Source organism: Cherax quadricarinatus, chromosome 13, assembly GCF_038502225.1.
Source record: "Cherax quadricarinatus isolate ZL_2023a chromosome 13, ASM3850222v1, whole genome shotgun sequence".
Taxonomy (NCBI): Eukaryota; Metazoa; Arthropoda; class Malacostraca; order Decapoda; family Parastacidae; genus Cherax; species Cherax quadricarinatus.
In genome coordinates this window covers 5,491,713-5,509,444 of record NC_091304.1, presented here as the reverse complement: position 1 = coordinate 5,509,444, position 17,732 = coordinate 5,491,713, and the positions used below count along the sequence as shown (strand labels likewise).

Here is a 17,732-nt window from a genome sequence, read left to right as displayed (position 1 = left end):
TCAAGCTGACCACTTCATCATGAGGAGCCAGTCTATCAGCATCCTGTCGGCCAACATTAGAGGTTTCATTACTAATGCTGGAGAGCTCACACATAGTTTTCTGAACACTCGACGTCCCGACATGATAGCTGTTGTTGAAACATTTTTGGATGACAGGACTCCAGAAAATTTTGCAAGAATTGCTGGCTACACCTCATGGATGAGAAGAGACAGGTAAGGGCAAGGAGGAGGTGTTGCTGTGTGCTTCTCTAAAAGTGTTCATGCCCAGCACATTGATGTTACACCCCTCACACATCTTGAAATGATGTTCTTCAAGCTCTGTATAAACACTAGTACCTCTGTACTAGCATGTGCAATGTACAGACCTCAGTGGCAACATGCATACCCCATCAACTTCCTAATGGAAAATATTGACTCCCTTCTGCTACAACACAACTGTCAATATATTATAATTGTTGGAGACCTCAACCAGCACCTTATACAGAGGGACTTTGATGACCTTCTTGCAGTGTTTGACATGAGAAACTTTGTTGATTTCCCTACTCATATCTCTGGCTCCTCCCTTGACCCAGTAGTGAGTGATCTGGCAGAAGGCATAGTCACTTGTCAACCCCTCGGCTACGTTGGATCCTCTGACCATAAGGCTGTTTTTACCACACTTAAGATCCCAACAGAACGAGGTGAGGAGTCCACACGCACAACCTGGCTATGGGAAAGAGGTAATTGGCCAGCCCTTTGCTCTGAGCTCGCCACCACCGACTGGAATGCTCTTATCCAAGGGGATGTTGGCAACCAAGTGAAAGCCTTCACTGGACACATCCTTAATCTACAACAAGAACACATTCATCACCGGCAATATGTGACGAAGCCTACAGATCAGCCTTGGTTTGGCTTTCGTTGTAGAGAGGCTGTTACTGCTAAGTACAAAGCATGGCGAAGGTATAAGAGACATCCTACCACCTATAACAGAAACTTGCACATGCAGCCTGTAGGCATATGGGTGATGTTCAAAAGTGGGCCATTGCTAAATGGGAGGTGGACACTAAAAGAAAGTTAGCATTAGGTAGGGTAGGCTCCAAAACCTGGTGGTCCCTGGTCAAGGACAGACAAGGTTATCTGCCTGATGAACTTATTCCACCTTTAAACCGACAGGATGGGACCACCTCTACTAGTAGTCAAGAGAAGGCAGACCTCTTTGCTGAACACTTTGCTACCAAAATGCAAGTTTCTGATCCAGCAAGGGACCCTCCTTGGCTAGCTGCAAGAACTGTGTCAAAACTGTCAGTGGTGACAATAAGGCAGGAGGAGGTGCATTTCCTACTTAAATCGCTTGACCAAGAAAAGGCTGTGGGCCCAGACAAGTTGAGCCCAAGATTGTTGAGAAGATGTGCAGACCAGCTAGCAGCACCTCTAACTCGCATCTTTCAGCACTGCCTAGTACAGTGTAAATGGCCCTCTCTATGGAAAGAGGTAAATGTAGTCCCTGTTCACAAAAAGAAGAGCAGAGCAGAAATCAGCAACTACAGACCAGTGTCACTCCTGTCAATCACTGGCAAGATCCTTAAGACAATAATCTCAAGACAAATGACAGAGTTTTTTGACTACCACTCACTACTTTGTGATCGTCAATACGGCTTCAGAAAGGTTACTCTGCTGCTGATCTGTTGTTAAACCTCTCCACTAAGTGGCACCAGTCACTGGATGAATCCAAAGTCAGCTGTGTGGTAGCACTGGACATTGCTGGCGCTTTCGACCGGGTGTGGCACCAGGGCCTCTTAGCAAAACTTCAAGCACTGGGAATTGCAGGCTCTACGCTATGTCTCCTCAGTGATTACCTTCATGGTAGATCTCTAAGTGTAGTTCTCAATGGAACGGAATCAGCAAGACATCCTATTGGGGCAAGTGTTCCACAAGGAAGCGTGCTGGGTCCATTGTTATGGAATGTCTACTTCAACGACCTTCTTCATCTCATCCCAGAATCACATGCATATGCAGACGACTGTACACTGACATTCACTTATCCAAGAGAAGAAATGCCAGCTGCTCTAAGCTACATCAATCACCAGCTGAGAGCTATATCAGCTTGGGAAAATAGATGGCAAGTAACATTTGCACCTGAGAAAACGCAAATGATGATCGTCTCTAGGCACCATGATGGTAATGCTGGTGCAGTAGTAAGGATGAATGGGAGGATGTTGGCACCTGGAGAAGAAGTTGATATCCTTGGGGTGAAATTTGACTCCAAACTAACCATGAAGAACCATGTTGTAAATCTTGCAAACAAGGCAGCCAGGAAGCTTACAGCGCTTCGCCGTATCTCCCATCTGCTTGACAGTAGGGGTTGCAAGATCCTGTACGAGGCACAAGTACGCTCGCACCTTGAGTATGCTCCACTTTCTTGGTTTGCCTGCCCCCCCTCTCATCTGCGACTGCTTGACAGAGTAGAGAACAGAGCAAGACGTCTCATCTCTCGCCTGGACCCATCCTGGATAGATCTGTCATTTCAGCAGAGCCTTCAACATAGGAGGGATGTGGGTGGCCTTACTGTTATGTACAAGGCCAATATTGTCAAAATACAACACTTGGATCCACTTCGAGGACAGCGTGAAACAAGCTTTTATGCCACAAGACGGGCAGAAAGCAGCAACTTCACTCTGGCTGTACCCTTCTCCAGAACATCACTCCATCTGAGATCATACATACCCAGGATGACTCGAGTATGGAACACATTCGTACAGCATAATGATGTCAACGAGATAAAGTCAGTTGATCAAATGAAAATGCTGGCCCACAGATGGCTCCAACTTCATCCTGCTGTATGTCTTAACAATAAAAATGCTTTCAAATGAGCAGATGTAGGTAACAGCTCTTAGCTTGCCAATAAAGTTAGGAATCCTTAACCTGTAAATAGCTGTCAATAAAGCTAGGGATCCTTAACCTGCCAAACCCTGTGTAAAAAAAAAAAAAAAAAAAAAAAAAAAAAAAGAGAGAGAGAGAAAGAGAGAGAGAGAGAGAGAGAGAGAGAGAGAGAGAGAGAGAGAGAGAGAGAGAGAGAGAGAGAGAGAGGAGCCAGTCTATCAGCATCCTGTCGGCCAACATTAGAGGTTTCATTACTAATGTTGGAGAGCTCACACATAGCTTTGTGAACACTCGACGTCCCGACATGATAGCTGTTGTTGAAACATTTTTGGATGACAGGACTCCAGAAAATTTTGCAAGAATTGCTGGCTACACCTCATGGATGAGAAGAGACAGGCAAGGGCAAGGAGGTGGTGTTGCTGTGTGCTTCTCTAAAAGTGTTCATGCCCAGCACATAGATGTTGCCACCCCTACACATCTTGAAATGATGTTCTTCAAGCTCTGTATAAACACTAGTACCTCTGTACTAGCATGTGCAATGTACAGACCTCAGTGGCAACATGCAGACCCTATCAACTTCCTAATGGAAAATATTGACTCCCTTCTGCTACAACACAACTGTCAACATATTATAATTGTTGGTGACCTCAACCAGCACCTTATACAGAGGGACTTTGATGACCTTCTTGCAGTGTTTGACATGAGAAACTTTGTTGATTTCCCTACTCATATCTCTGGCTCCTCCCTTGACCCAGTAGTGAGTGATCTGGCAGAAGGCATAGTCACTTGTCAACCCCTCGGCTACGTTGGATCGTCTGACCACAAGGCTGTTTTTACCACACTTAAGATCCCAACAGAACGAGGTGAGGAGTCCACACGCACAACCTGGCTATGGGAAAGAGGTAATTGGCCAGCCCTTTGCTCTGAGCTCGCCACCACCGACTGGAATGCTCTTCTCCAGGGGGATGTTGACAACCAAGTGAAAGCCTTCACTGGACACATCCTTAATCTGCAACAAGAACACATTCCTCACCGGCAATATGTGACAAAGCCTACAGATCAGCCTTGGTTTGGCTTTCGTTGTAGAGAGGCTGCTACTGCTAAGTACAAAGCATGGCGAAGGTATAAGAGACATCCTACCACCTATAACAGGAACTTGCACATGCAAGCCTGTAGGCATATGGGTGATGTTCAAAAGTGGGCCATTGCTAAATGGGAGTTGGACACTAAAAGAAAGTTAGCATCAGGTAGGGTAGGCTCCAAAACCTGGTGGTCCCTGGTCAAGGACAGACAAGGTTATCTGCCTGATGAACTTATTCCACCTCTAAATCGACAGGATGGGACCACCTCTACTAGTAGTCAAGAGAAAGCGGACCTCTTTGCTGAACACTTTGCTACCAAAATGCAAGTTCCTGATCCAGCAAGGGACCCTCCTTGGCTAGCTGCAAGAACTGTGTCAAAACTGTCAGGGGTGACAATAAGGCAGGAGGAGGTGCATTTCCTTCTTAAATCACTTGACCAAGAAAAGGCTGTGGGCCCAGACAAGTTGAGCCCAAGATTGTTGAGAAGATGTGCAGACCAGCTAGCAGCACCTCTAACTCGCATCTTTCAACACTGCCTAGTACAGTGCAAATGGCCCTCTCCATGGAAAGAGGCAAATGTAGTCCCTGTTCACAAAAAGAAGAGCAGAGCAGAAATCAGCAACTACAGACCAGTGTCACTCCTGTCAATCACTGGTAAGATCCTTGAGACAATAATCTCAAGACAAATGACAGATTTTTTTGACTACCACTCACTACTTTGTGATCGTCAATATGGCTTCAGGAAAGGTTACTCTGCTGCTGATCTGTTGTTAAACCTCTCCACTAAGTGGCACCAGTCACTGGATGAATCCAAAGTCAGCTGTGTGGTAGCACTGGACATTGCTGGCGCTTTCGACCGGGTGTGGCACCAGGGCCTCTTAGCAAAACTTCAAGCACTGGGAATTGCAGGCTCTACGCTATGTCTCCTCAGTGATTACCTTCATGGTAGATCTCTAAGTGTAGTCCTCAATGGAACGGAATCAGCAAGACATCCTATTGGGGCAAGCGTTCCACAAGGAAGTGTGCTGGGTCCACTGTTATGGAATGTCTACTTCAACGACCTTCTTCATCTCATCCCAGAATCACATGCATATGCAGACGACTGTACACTGACATTCACTTATCCAAGAGAAGAAATGCCAGCTGCCCTAAGCTACATCAATCACCAGCTGAGAGCTATAACATAAGAACATAAGAACATAAGAACATAAGAAAGGAGGAACACTGCAGGAGGCCTGCTGGCCCATACTAGGCAGGTCCTTTACAATTCATCCCACTAACAAAACATTTGCCCAATTTTCAATGCCACCCAAGAAATAAGCTCTGATGTGAAAGTCCCACTCAAATCCAACCCCTCCCACTCATGTACTTATCCAACCTAGATTTGAAACTACCCAAAGTCCCAGCCTCAATAACCCAACTAGGTAGACTGTTCCACTCATCAACTACCCTATTTCCAAACCAATACTTTCCTATGTCCTTTCTAAATCTAAACTTATCTAATTTAAATCCATTACTGCGGGTTCTCTCTTGGAGAGACATCCTCAAGACCTTATTAATATCCCCTTTATTAATACCTATCTTCCACTTATACACTTCGATCAGGTCTCCCCTCATTCTTCGTCTAACAAGTGAATGTAACTTAAGAGTCTTCAATCTTTCTTCATAAGGAAGATTTCTAATGCTATGTATTAATTTAGTCATCCTACGCTGAATATTTTCTAACGAATTTATGTCCATTTTGTAATACGGAGACCAGAACTGAGCTGCATAATCTAGGTGAGGCCTTACTAATGATGTATAAAGCTGCAGTATGACCTCTGGACTTCTGTTGCTTACACTTCTTGATATAAATCCCAGTAATCTATTTGCCTTATTACGTACGCTTAGGCATTGCTGTCTTGGTTTAAGGTTGCTGCTCACCATAACCCCCAAGTCCTTTTCGCAATCTGTATGGCTAAGTTCTACATCATTTAACTTATAAGTACTAGGATTATGGGCACTCCCAAGCTTCAGAACCTTGCACTTATCTACATTGAACTGCATCTGCCACTTTTCTGACCAAGAATGGAGTTTGTTTAAATCCTCCTGAAGTTCCATAACATCTACGTTTGAATCAATTATCCTACCTATCTTTGTGTCATCGGCGAATTTGCTCATATCACTAGTAATTCCCTCATCAAGATCATTGATATATATTATAAACAACAACGGGCCCAAGACTGATCCCTGTGGAACGCCACTTGTTACAGATCCCCACTCGGACTTAACCCCATTTATGGACACTCTCTGCTTCCTGTCAGTGAGCCATGACTCGATCCACGAGAGCACTTTTCCCCCAATGCCATGAGCTGCCACTTTCTTTAACAGTCTATGGTGCGGAACTCTATCAAAAGCCTTACTAAAATCTAAGTAAATAATATCAAATTCTTTATTGTGGTCAACAGCCTCAAAAGCTTTACTGAAGAAAGTTAATAAATTAGTTAGACAAGACCGGCCTCTTGTGAATCCATGCTGAGTATCATTAATCAAGCTATGCTTATCGAGATGGCTTCTTATAATCTCAGCTATAATTGACTCTAGTAATTTGCCTACAATTGAGGTCAGGCTTATTGGGCGATAATTTGACGGTAACGACTTGTCCCCTGTTTTAAAAATATGAATTACATTAGCCATCTTCCACATATCAGACACTACACCTGTTTGAAGAGATAAATTAAAAATATTAGTTAATGGTTCACAGAGTTCCATTTTGCATTCCTTAAGAACCCTTGAAAAAACCTCATCAGGACCCGGCGACTTATTTTGCTTCAGTCTGTCTATCTGCTTCACAACCATCTCACTAGTGACTGTGATGTTACATAATTTATCTTCTTCTAGCCCACTGTAAAAATTAATTACTGGAATATTGTTAGTGTCTTCCTGTGTAAAAACTGAGAGAAAACAATTATTTAAAATCAAGCACATTTCATTCTCTTTGTCAGTAAGGTGCCCATAGTTATTTTTAAGGGGACCTATCTTATCTCTAACTTTTGTTCTATAGACCTGGAAAAAACTTTTTGGGTTAGTTTTAGAATCCCTAGCAACTTTAATTTCATAGTCCCTTTTAGCTTTTCTTATCCCCTTTTTAATGTCCCTCTTAATGTCAATATACTGATTCATAAGATGACCCTCACCTCTTTTGATACGCCTATAAATTCCTTTCTTATGCCCTAGTAGATATTTGAGCCTATTATTCATCCATTTTGGGTCATTTCTGTTTGATCTAATTTCTTTATATGGGATAAACGCTCCTTGAGCAGCATGTATAGTGTTCAGAAAACTGTCATATTGATAGCTCTCTTCGTTACCCCAGTCAACAGATGATAAGTGTTCTCTAAGCCCATCGTAATCTGCTAAGCGAAAATCTGGGACTGTTACTGAATTATCGCTACTATCGTACTTCCATTCAATGCTAAATGTGATTGATTTGTGGTCGCTAGCACCCAGTTCCTCTGAAATTTCTAAATTATTAACAAGGGATTCATTGTTTGACATAACTAAGTCAAGCAGGCTATTTCCCCTTGTAGGTTCTGTCACAAACTGCTTCAAAAAACAATCCTGAAATACTTCTAAGAAGTCGTATGATTCTAAATTCCCAGTCAAGAAATTCCAATCCACATGACTAAAGTTAAAGTCTCCTAGAATTACTACATTATCGTGCCTTGTGGCCTTAACAATTTCCTCCCATAGTAGTTTCCCTTGGTCCCTATCTAAGTTTGGGGGACGGTATATCACTCCTAAAATCAGTTTTTCATGCCCCTCTGAAAATTCTATCCAAACAGACTCTGTATGTGTTACTTCAGACTTAATACCCGTTTTTATGCAACAGTTCAAGCGATCTCGGACATACAATGCCACCCCACCCCCCCTCCCAATACTTCTATCTTCTTGGAACAATTTAAAACCCTGAATATGACATTCCGCAGGCATGTCCCGACTTTTTGAATTAAACCACGTCTCAGTTAAGGCAAATACATCAATGTTACCTACACTAGCAACTAATCTCAACTCGTCCATCTTATTCCTAGCACTACGGCAATTAGCATAATAAACATTGAAAGACTCTCCTTTCTCTTTACCCTTCCTGCTCATTTCTATTTTTCTACTAAACCTATTACTGTCCTTATCACCCAAGGTCCCTGGCTTTTCAATATCTATCTCGTTCTTATTATTACTAGTTCCCCTAGAACTCGTAATATTACTACACTGGGACTTCACTGTTTTCCTGCCAAAACCCATACCACTAACTATTCCTAGTTTAAAGTCCTAACTGCTCCCTCCACTGCAGTTGCCAGTGCTCCCACCCCACACCTAGATAAGTGAATCCCGTCCCTAGCATACATGTCATTTCTGCCATAGAAGAGGTCCCAGTTGTCTATGAATGTTACCGCATTTTCCTTACAGTATTTGTCCAGCCAGCAATTGACACCAATTGCCCTGGACAACCATTCATTTCCAACTCCCCTCCTTGGCAAAATACCACATATGAGAGGGTTCCCACCCTTACTTCTAATTATTTCTATTGCTGACCTATACCTGCTAATCAGGTCCTCACTCCTACGTCTGCCAACATCGTTGCCTCCAGCACTGAGACAGATAATAGGATTGCTCCCATTACCTCTCATGATGTCATCCAGACGGCTAACAATATCCTCCATCCCAGCCCCAGGAAAGCAAACTCTCTGTCTCCTACTCCTGTCCTTCAAACAGAACGCCCTATCCATATACCTAACTTGGCTATCCCCAACAACAACAATATTCTTACCTTCCTTAATGTCTTTCGTCGTGTCGTTCCCAGTAGTCAACTCACATTCGTCGGGTAGCACTGAGAATGTATTGGATGTTTCCACAACAGTTTCCACGGCAGTCTCTTTCTTCTTCATCGTTTCTACCTTTCCATTCGTCTTCTTGATCGTCAACTTCTTTCCCTGCTGTCCAGCCACTGACCAGTTTCCCTTCTTGACCTGAGGACTCAAAACAGGAGGACTACTCCGAATCTTTTTGTTTTCCTCGGTCAGTCGCCGAATTTCCATATTCGCCAACCTCAGTTCTTCCTTAAGCTGTTGGTAAAGTTGCTCGATGGAGGGCATCTTGCTTCAATTCTAGAGAGCGCGCAAACAGGTCTTCACAGAGCCAAGTACACGTCAACACTGCGCAAAAGCCAACTCAATCAGGAGCTACTGCGCAGCACGTCCGCACGGCCCAATAGCGATGCAGCTTATCCTAAATAGCGATGCAGCGATCCACTTCGAGGACAGCGCGAAACAAGCTTTTATGCCACAAGACGGGCAGAAAGCAGCAACTTCACTCTGGCTGTACCCTTCTCCAGAACATCACTCCATCTGAGATCATACATACCCAGGATGACTCGAGTATGGAACACATTCGTACAGCATAATGATGTCAACGAGATAACGTCAGTTGATCAAATGAAAATGCTGGCCCACAGATGGCTCCAACTTCATCCTGTTCCCTACTTGTATGTCTCATAACAATAAAAATGCTTTCAAATGAGCTGATGTAGGTAACAGCTCTTAGCTTGTCAATAAAGTTAGGAATCCTGTAAATAGCTTGTCAATAAAGCTAGGGATCCTTAACCTTGTCAAACCATGTGTAAAAAAAAAAAAAAAAAAAAAAAAAAAAAAAAAAAAAAAGATGACATCAACTATCCAACCACTTCAGCATTAAAGACAAAATCAATCCCGGTAGGCTCCCGTACCTTAATTACTGATCTAGTTAATTAGGGTAGGAAATAATCTCTAATTGCCCAAGATCTCGTTGGCGTCATTAAGGAAACTATCTGAAGTGGGATTCCTAAATCCTCATCTGAAGAAGGATTTCTAAATCCTTATCTGAAGTGGGAGTCCTAAATCCTTATCTGAAGTGGGATTCCCAAATCCTTACGTGAAGTGACATTTCTAAATATTTATCTTAATATGGATTTCTAAATCCTTACTTTAAGTGGGATTTATAAATCCTTACCTGAAGTGAGATTACTAAATCCTTATCCGAAGTGGCATTTCGAAATCCTTATCTGAAGTGGGCAAGCGAAATTGCTGCTCTGGAGAGTGTACAGAGACCTTTCACAACACACGTATGTATGATAAAGCACCTAAATTACTGGAAACGGTTGAAGTCCCTTGATTTGTATTCCCTGGAATGCAGGCGAGAAAGATACGTGATAATATACACTTGGAAAATCCTAGAGGGATTAGTATCAAACTTGCGCACGAAAATCACTTCCTACGAAAGTAAAAGACTCGACAGGAGATGCAACATTTTCCCAATGAAAAGCAGAGGCACCATGAGTACACTGAGAGACAACACAATAAGTGTCAGGGGCCCAAGATTGTTCAACTGTCTCCCTGCACACATAAGGGGGATTACCAATAGACCTGTCCAACGCCTTCTTGGAGCTGGACAGGCACCCAAAGTCAGTACCTGATCAGCCGGGCTGTGGTTCTTACGTCGGTTTACGTGCGGCCAGCAGTAACAGCCTGGTTGATTAGACCCTCATCCACCACGAGGCCTGGTCTCAGACCGGGTCGCGGGGGTGTTGACCCCCGAAAGCCTCTCCAGGTATATTCCAGGTATCTGAAGTGGGATTTCTTAATCCTTATCTGAAGTTGGATTTCTAAAATTTTATCTGAAATGGGAGTTTTAAATCCATATCTGAAGATGAATTTCTAAATCCTTATTTGAAGATGGATTTCTAAATCCTTATCCGAAGTTGGATTTCTAAATTTCATCTGGATGAAAAACAATACGTCGGTTAACGTGCGACCAGCAGTAACAACCTGGTTGATCAGGCCCTGATCCACCACGAGGCTTACCTGGAGTTTACCTGGAGAGGGTTTCGGGGGTCAACACCCCCGCGGCCCGGTCTGAGACCAGGCCTCATGGTGGATGAGGGTATGATCAACCAGGCTGTTACTGCTGGCCGCTCACAAGCTGACGTACGAACCACAGCCCGGTTGATCAGGTACTGACTTTAGGTGCCTGTCCAGTGCCTTCTTGAAAACAGCCAGGGGTCTATTGGTAATTCCCCTTATGTATGCTGGGAGGCAATTGAACAGTCTTGGGCCCCGGACACTTATTGTGCTTGGTCACGGACCGGCCGCGGGGGCGTTGACCCCCGAAACTCCCTCCAAGTATACTCCAGGTATACTTGAGTATCGAAGATGAAGGAGTAGTGTGAGGGAATAGTCGGTAAATTGGGTTTATGGTATTTCAGACTACAGTAGACTGTTACAGTGTGTCGTCGCTCGCACTGCCATCTAGCGGGCCGCTGTAAAAAGCCAGATTTCATCTGGTCTGAGTTTCTTTAGTTTCTACTCCTGGTAGTATTAACCTTACCTGGTGTGGGTGGGAGGCTGGGATTACGAGTAAAGGCATTGAAGTACAATGACCACCATTTGTCTTTCCTCAGTGTTATACTTAATAACCATCTTGTAACCAGTATTTTTTTTTTTCATTGCTGCTGGAGTGAGTCAGTCACGCTAGATGCTGAACATTTTGGAGCGAGATCCCGAGCGGTGAGACTTAGTAAGACATAGCGACTCCTCATCTCTCCTTGGTGGTCTGGAGTGAGATTATGCAAACCAGAAATGAAGAGAACTTCATCATCAGACTACCATCGCCTACCCAGGATAACGAACTTCACATCATTACATCTTCAGAACATCTTCTGGGTTAAGAAAAATCTCTTCTCTCAAGATCTCACTTGAACCAACGGCGGTTAACTTGCTTTTTTTATGTATAATTAAATACTTTTTAATTTTTCCATTATTCTTTTTTTCTCGGTTATTAATAATTTCTTTCTCCATACTTCTGATGAGGAGGAATGAGTTCCCCTGAAAGTAGTAGTAATAGTATTTGTACCAATAACAAAGTTATGGTAGTAGTAATGGTAGCTGTTATTATAGGCTTAGTAGTACGGTTTGTAGAAATGGCGGTGGCAGCAGCAGCAGCTGCTGCAGCTGCTGCTGCTGCTGGTAGAGGAGTAACAGCAGACAAGTTTGGTCCGTCTCCTCATACATATCCCCTCAAGGGAAGTTCTTTGACGCTGGTGAGGGGCTCTTAATCTAGGTAATCGGATCTGTGCTCCGGTTCCCTGGATTGAGCCTGAATACCTTCCATTCCAATCCCCCTCACTGATGCTCTGTATAATCCTACGGGTTTAGCGCTCCCCCATGATTATAATAATTATAAACCTCATACATAAGTATGTATGACGCCTCTTCCCAAAGTGAACCTCCTTCTACCCTCCCGTCCACTCTCTTCCATCCCCATTTACTGTTCCTCACCCATTCCATTCTCCTTCCAAGTGGAGAAACCTGTACATCATCATCACTATCATCACCAACATTATCATCAATGTTCCAACTAGTCACAGTGAGTGTAGGAAGGGTATCATCAAAATAAATATCGATTGCAGTTAATGAAACTGGGTTGCTGAGTATAACTGACCTTACACACACACACACACACACACACACACACACACACACACACACACACACACACACACACACACACACACACACACACACACACACACACACACACACAACCCACGAAGTAGCAATATTAAAAAAATGAACTACTTTTCGCCCAAGACTCATTATTAAGTGATTAGTATCTCATTCTCTTGCCTATGTTAACAAATTCAGTTAGTGTGTTAACATGTTTTTTCATCGACACTGCAGAATAATTCATCAATACCTCCTGATGAAAGGAGCAAATCTTAGTTCTCTGGTCAAGGTGTTCGTCAGACAAACTGACTGCTATACCCAGACTAACATGTTTGAACTAGTCAATAGTGTTCGTTTACAAATTTACATCTGTAAAACATTTGCGCTCAACTGTGGTAACATTGTCTTGGTATACTAAAATACCTCGGACACAAATTGTGGTAACAATGTGTTTGCATACGGGCATTAAATTCAAGACCATGAACATTAACGTTACTTCCATTAATTTCCATACTACACTGTTTCAAGCCTCCCTGTTGGTCATGTCAACGGCATTTCCACATAAACTTATCTTTGAAACTAACAAAACCATGTTCTGCATACTTTTTTTTTTTTTGCATTTTTCTCTTACGTGTGTGTGTGCCTATGACTGCTTTAATCCAAATGTAATTTGAAAAAATAGTTTGCCCAGAGCAGAGTGATAAATTATGATTTAGAAAGAAGAATAGCGTGCCGTGGGTGTTCTGAATCCCGAATACAATGAGTGTTTCTAATGGTAATCACAGCATCAATACTAACAGCATTGCACATATTGTAGCGGTATAACTTCTGTAGATTCGATGGAACATCTCTCCCGCGGCCCAGTCACAGACCAGGCCTCCTGGTTCGCTGCCTGATCAGTCAGGCTATTGGTTCAAACGAAGCATAAACAACCTTAAACTTCACAGCCCGGCTTATCAGGAAGTGATTCGAACATTTTACCAAGTTCTCACTTGACGATACCCAGGTGATGGATCGTATCGCGGAACGCTGGCGGAAGCCACAATTAGTTAGGTTGTATTAGGTTAGACGAAAGTTAGCGCCTTTCATTGTAAATACACAATACTAGAATGGGACGTTGGGCTAGAATTTATGGTAATTATACTCTGAGGTAACAGTGTGTGAAAACTCCACAAGAGTTTGAAGACAAATGGCACAAGGGGGACAAGCGGAAAAAGTAAAAAATTTCCAGAGAGGAATTTTATAGACTTTTTGCCTGTGTAATGGGTTCAGTCACAACACATGGAGCAATAAACATATTTATACAAGCTCAGGGCAATGTCTGGGCAAGAAAGTCACAGCGTGCGTGATCTGCGGGACAGGTGCTCTGCAGGAGGATTACCGGCCTTTTCGATGACTTGTTTATGCATGCGAGGTTGGGCTAAAGCTTTGGCTAAACTGAAAGCTCCTCAGTTCTCTTGCATTGTACTTCATGTTCAGATCAGAGAAGCTTCCTGGCATTTGTGTCGTGTTTGGTACCTTTTCTCGATGATCAGCGGAGCGGTCTTGCCTTATAGCTCAAGCGTTATTCGTGTTGAGTTATGGAAGCTCAATGGTGTTCTTTGCAACGGGATCGAGGCTGTGGAGCTGAACACTCGTCAAGGTTGGGGGACTGACCACCTCAGGGATACCTTTTCTTTAATGCTGATGGAGTAAACACCCCACATATATACCTCTCCACTACTTCAGCTGTCTCCAGTATTTAATTCACCTCAGTATTCGACTGAAGAAGCCTGCTGAGCATGAGGAACGTTTCAACAACAAATATTCCCAATAACCGCACATATTATACTCATCGGCTTAACGGTATTGAATGCCACTAATTAAATAATGCAGCCTGATCTGCAGGATACAGGAGGTATCCCTCACATACTTCTTTCCCACAGTCATCACATGGAATGATGCAGACATCTGAGTTACTGTAAGTCTCTGATGGTGCTAGATGTGATGGCAGCAACACCTAAGTTACTCTTGACGAGGGAGGGTGTAATAAATCCTGCGATATGGCTTGTAGGAAGAATAATTCTTCTTATTTACTAATGGTAAGTTAGTGTCTTGAACCATACTGCTCTCTACTTGTATCCATGGCTCCCTTGCTCCGCACTACTAGGATTATTCCACATTCTTGCTCATATTTTTCAATCTAGTAAGTTATTGGTAGCAGTGATCAAGCCCTCGAGTACGTTCCATGTATATATTATGAAGAAGCTCTCTCTTCTTTGTTTGAAAGTGAGCAGCAATCTAAAGATTTTCTGGCGTTCTCAGTAGTTTAGGTGTTTTATTGATTCTTAGTTGGAAAAATACTTCTAAATATTTTCCCGATTTGATGTGTCTCTTGCTCTGATAGACGCTTAGTGAACAGAGCAATATTTGAGTCGTGGAAACACCAGTGATATGGAAAGTACGATCATTGGTCTTGCTTTTATTGTTTTAAAAGTTCTCAATCTTCATTTTTCTGGCCTTTTACATTTACCTTATTGTGTTTTCGAAATGGCAGGAGTTCTGGCATAATTATCAATGTCTTGTACCTTGGTTCTTACGTTCTATGATATAGTATGTCTGCTTTATACTATACTAATTTTATGTTCTTCATTCTTCCCACACCTAAGCAGTTGAAATTTAACTCCAATGAATGTCCTTTTTTTTCATTTGTCCGGTGGAAGAGTTTGTTGGTATCTGAAATTTTGTCTTTCACCTTTATTACGGTTTCATCTGCTAAATGTGATACATATATACATGTCAGTATTCTTATCTTGGTCTGTTATAAGGAGGAGAAACAGTAATGGTGCTAAGATAGTTCCTTGGGGGATACTGAATCTTTTACTTTGCTGATACTGTATTTTGCTTTGCTTAGTACTTCTATTTGTGACATACCTATTGACTCATTTTGCGAGTAATTATTCTTATTTGTCAAATGCCTTTGCAGAAGTGTTTATGTTTTTCTTCAAAAGAGTCCGTAATGTTGTCAAAGTGATCTAATAATTGTCATTAGCAAGATGTTTCTGTGGTAAAGAGATACAGACTTACAATGTGTTGCTTATGCTCCTCTATAAGGTCAGCAATTTGTTATCTCAGCTCCCTGTTGTATGATGGTCGTCTGAAGACTTTTGTTTTTGTCTTGCTGAAGCCTGCGTGAAGAGAGGTTATGTCTGCACACTTCAAGACCTTCGTCTAAACCTCTTTCTCCAAAGAACGCTGAGTATATCACTAATGATATTTAAGTTATTTACAAACATGACATACCCGGAATCTAGCACTGGTGCTGCGCTTGTCGATGTCTTGTATATATTTTCCACACGAGATCTGAAGGATTTGTGCTAATGTCAGATATACAGTTTGCAGGTTGGACAGAATTTACGAAAGAATTATTTGGGTCTTCAACTCTCTTGATATTAACCGGATCACCGAAAACAAGATTCATACTCTTCAAGATTTCTCTCATTTCTTCTCTCATCTCTTTGATAGCGCTTAATCTCTATCGAGATTAAGCGCTATCGAAGAAAAGAGAGTTTCGAAGAAGTAAAACTTTTATTCGTTACGACGCTGGAAAAAAAAAATTATCTCTGAACTAAAAGATATTAAATATGTGTATATAGTCAATCATGAGGAGGCATTTCAAGAGGAAGACCAACAATTCTACAACTACAACTAAACGAAATTCATTTAATTCGTTTGAAAACTTATTGTAATAATTATTATATTCATAAAAGTGAGTCAGGTTTGATCCAGTGAAAGGCAGGACAGCTCCAATTCACTGGATTAAGAGCCCTTCGCCAGGCTCAAGGCAACCCTTCCCCCTCCATTCTTCAAGAGTGCCTTATGCACTGTCAAAAAGTATTTTAACAATCCCTCGCCTGGTGACGGAAGCGAATAATAGAAAACAATCACTTAAGGAACGAGTTAGGGAAAAAAGCTACAGTGAAAAACGTATTTCAATTAAATACGAGACCGTGTGTAAAGAGGGTGGCATCCTTCCCCAGGTGGATGTGGTGGAGTGAGTGTGTACTCACTGAGGTGAAGGGAGGGGGAGGGGCGCATCTCAGCTCCTGGTTCAGCATCTTAACCTTACATTTCACAAACGTAGTTGGTAAGGGAGTTTCACTTCTCTGATCTCGATTACGGACAGTGACAGTGTAATAAAACACACACACACACACACACACACACACACACACACACACACACACAATAATAATAAATTTTTTTTTTTTTTTTTTTTTTTTTTTTTTTTTTTTTTTTTTTTTTTTTTTTTTATTTTTTTTTATTATCACACCGGCCGATTCCCACCAAGGCAGGGTGGCCCGAAAAAGAAAAACTTTCACCATCATTCACTCCATCACTGTCTTGCAAGAAGGGTGCTTTACACTACAGTTTTTAAACTGCAACATTAACACCCCTCCTTCAGAGTGCAGGCACTGTACTTCCCATCTCCAGGACTCAAGTCCGGCCTGCCGGTTTCCCTGAATCCCTTCAGTTCATTAACAGAACTGAGGCTGGTCAGGGCTCGATCCTGCGTTCCCATGCCTACCCCTGAGGTTCAGTGGATAGAGTGATGTGTACTGTGTTCAGTTCCCCCGGCTAGTCGCAGTGTTGTTAGTGATTAAATACCACTTGTTCGTGGTTACAATGCTATATATACTGCTTGTGGAGGCTAGTACACCAAACGGGGAGTAGAATGAAATTATCTCTGAGGCACCTACACCATCGTATGTTCTCGGATCACGGTACAACACCTAGCTCTGCTGAGTGCGTGATTGTTGTAGGATTGTATGGTCCACTGGGTTAGAGCGTTGTGAATTTTCGCTCACCATGAGGCGGGCTAGAATAACACGGGCTCGATCCCCCAGCTAGTCGCAGTGTTGTTACTAATTAAATACCGCTTGTCTGTGGTTACAATTAAAATAATATATATATATATATATATATATATATATATATATATATATATATATATATATATATATATATATATATATATATATATATATATATATATATATATATATATATATATATATATATATATATATATCGTGCCGAATAGGCAGAACTTGCCATCTTGGCTTAAATAGCAACGCTCATCTTGCCATATAGGACAAGTGAAAATTTGTGTATGCAATAATTTCGCCAAAATCATTCTGAACCTAACGAAAAAAATATATTCCACTGTGTTTGTTTAGTATTAAATTATTGTAAATAAATCTAAAATATATTTAGTTGGGTTAGGCTAAAATAA

At 42.1% G+C, this 17,732-nt stretch overlaps 1 protein-coding gene across 8 annotated transcripts in view; it reads right to left on the bottom strand.

The window, feature by feature from the left end:
* LOC128688680 (substance-K receptor) overlaps positions 1-17,732 on the bottom strand; it is a 185,545-nt gene that overhangs the window by 66,029 nt on the left and 101,784 nt on the right. The window contains exon 1 of one of the 8 annotated variants that reach the window (XM_070084417.1): positions 9,966-10,355. The exons of the other annotated variants lie outside the window; for them this stretch is intronic. The gene's annotated coding sequence lies outside the window, so the exon portion shown is untranslated. Of the gene's footprint in view, positions 1-9,965; positions 10,356-17,732 lie in introns of those variants that run through there. 8 annotated transcript variants of the gene reach the window in all.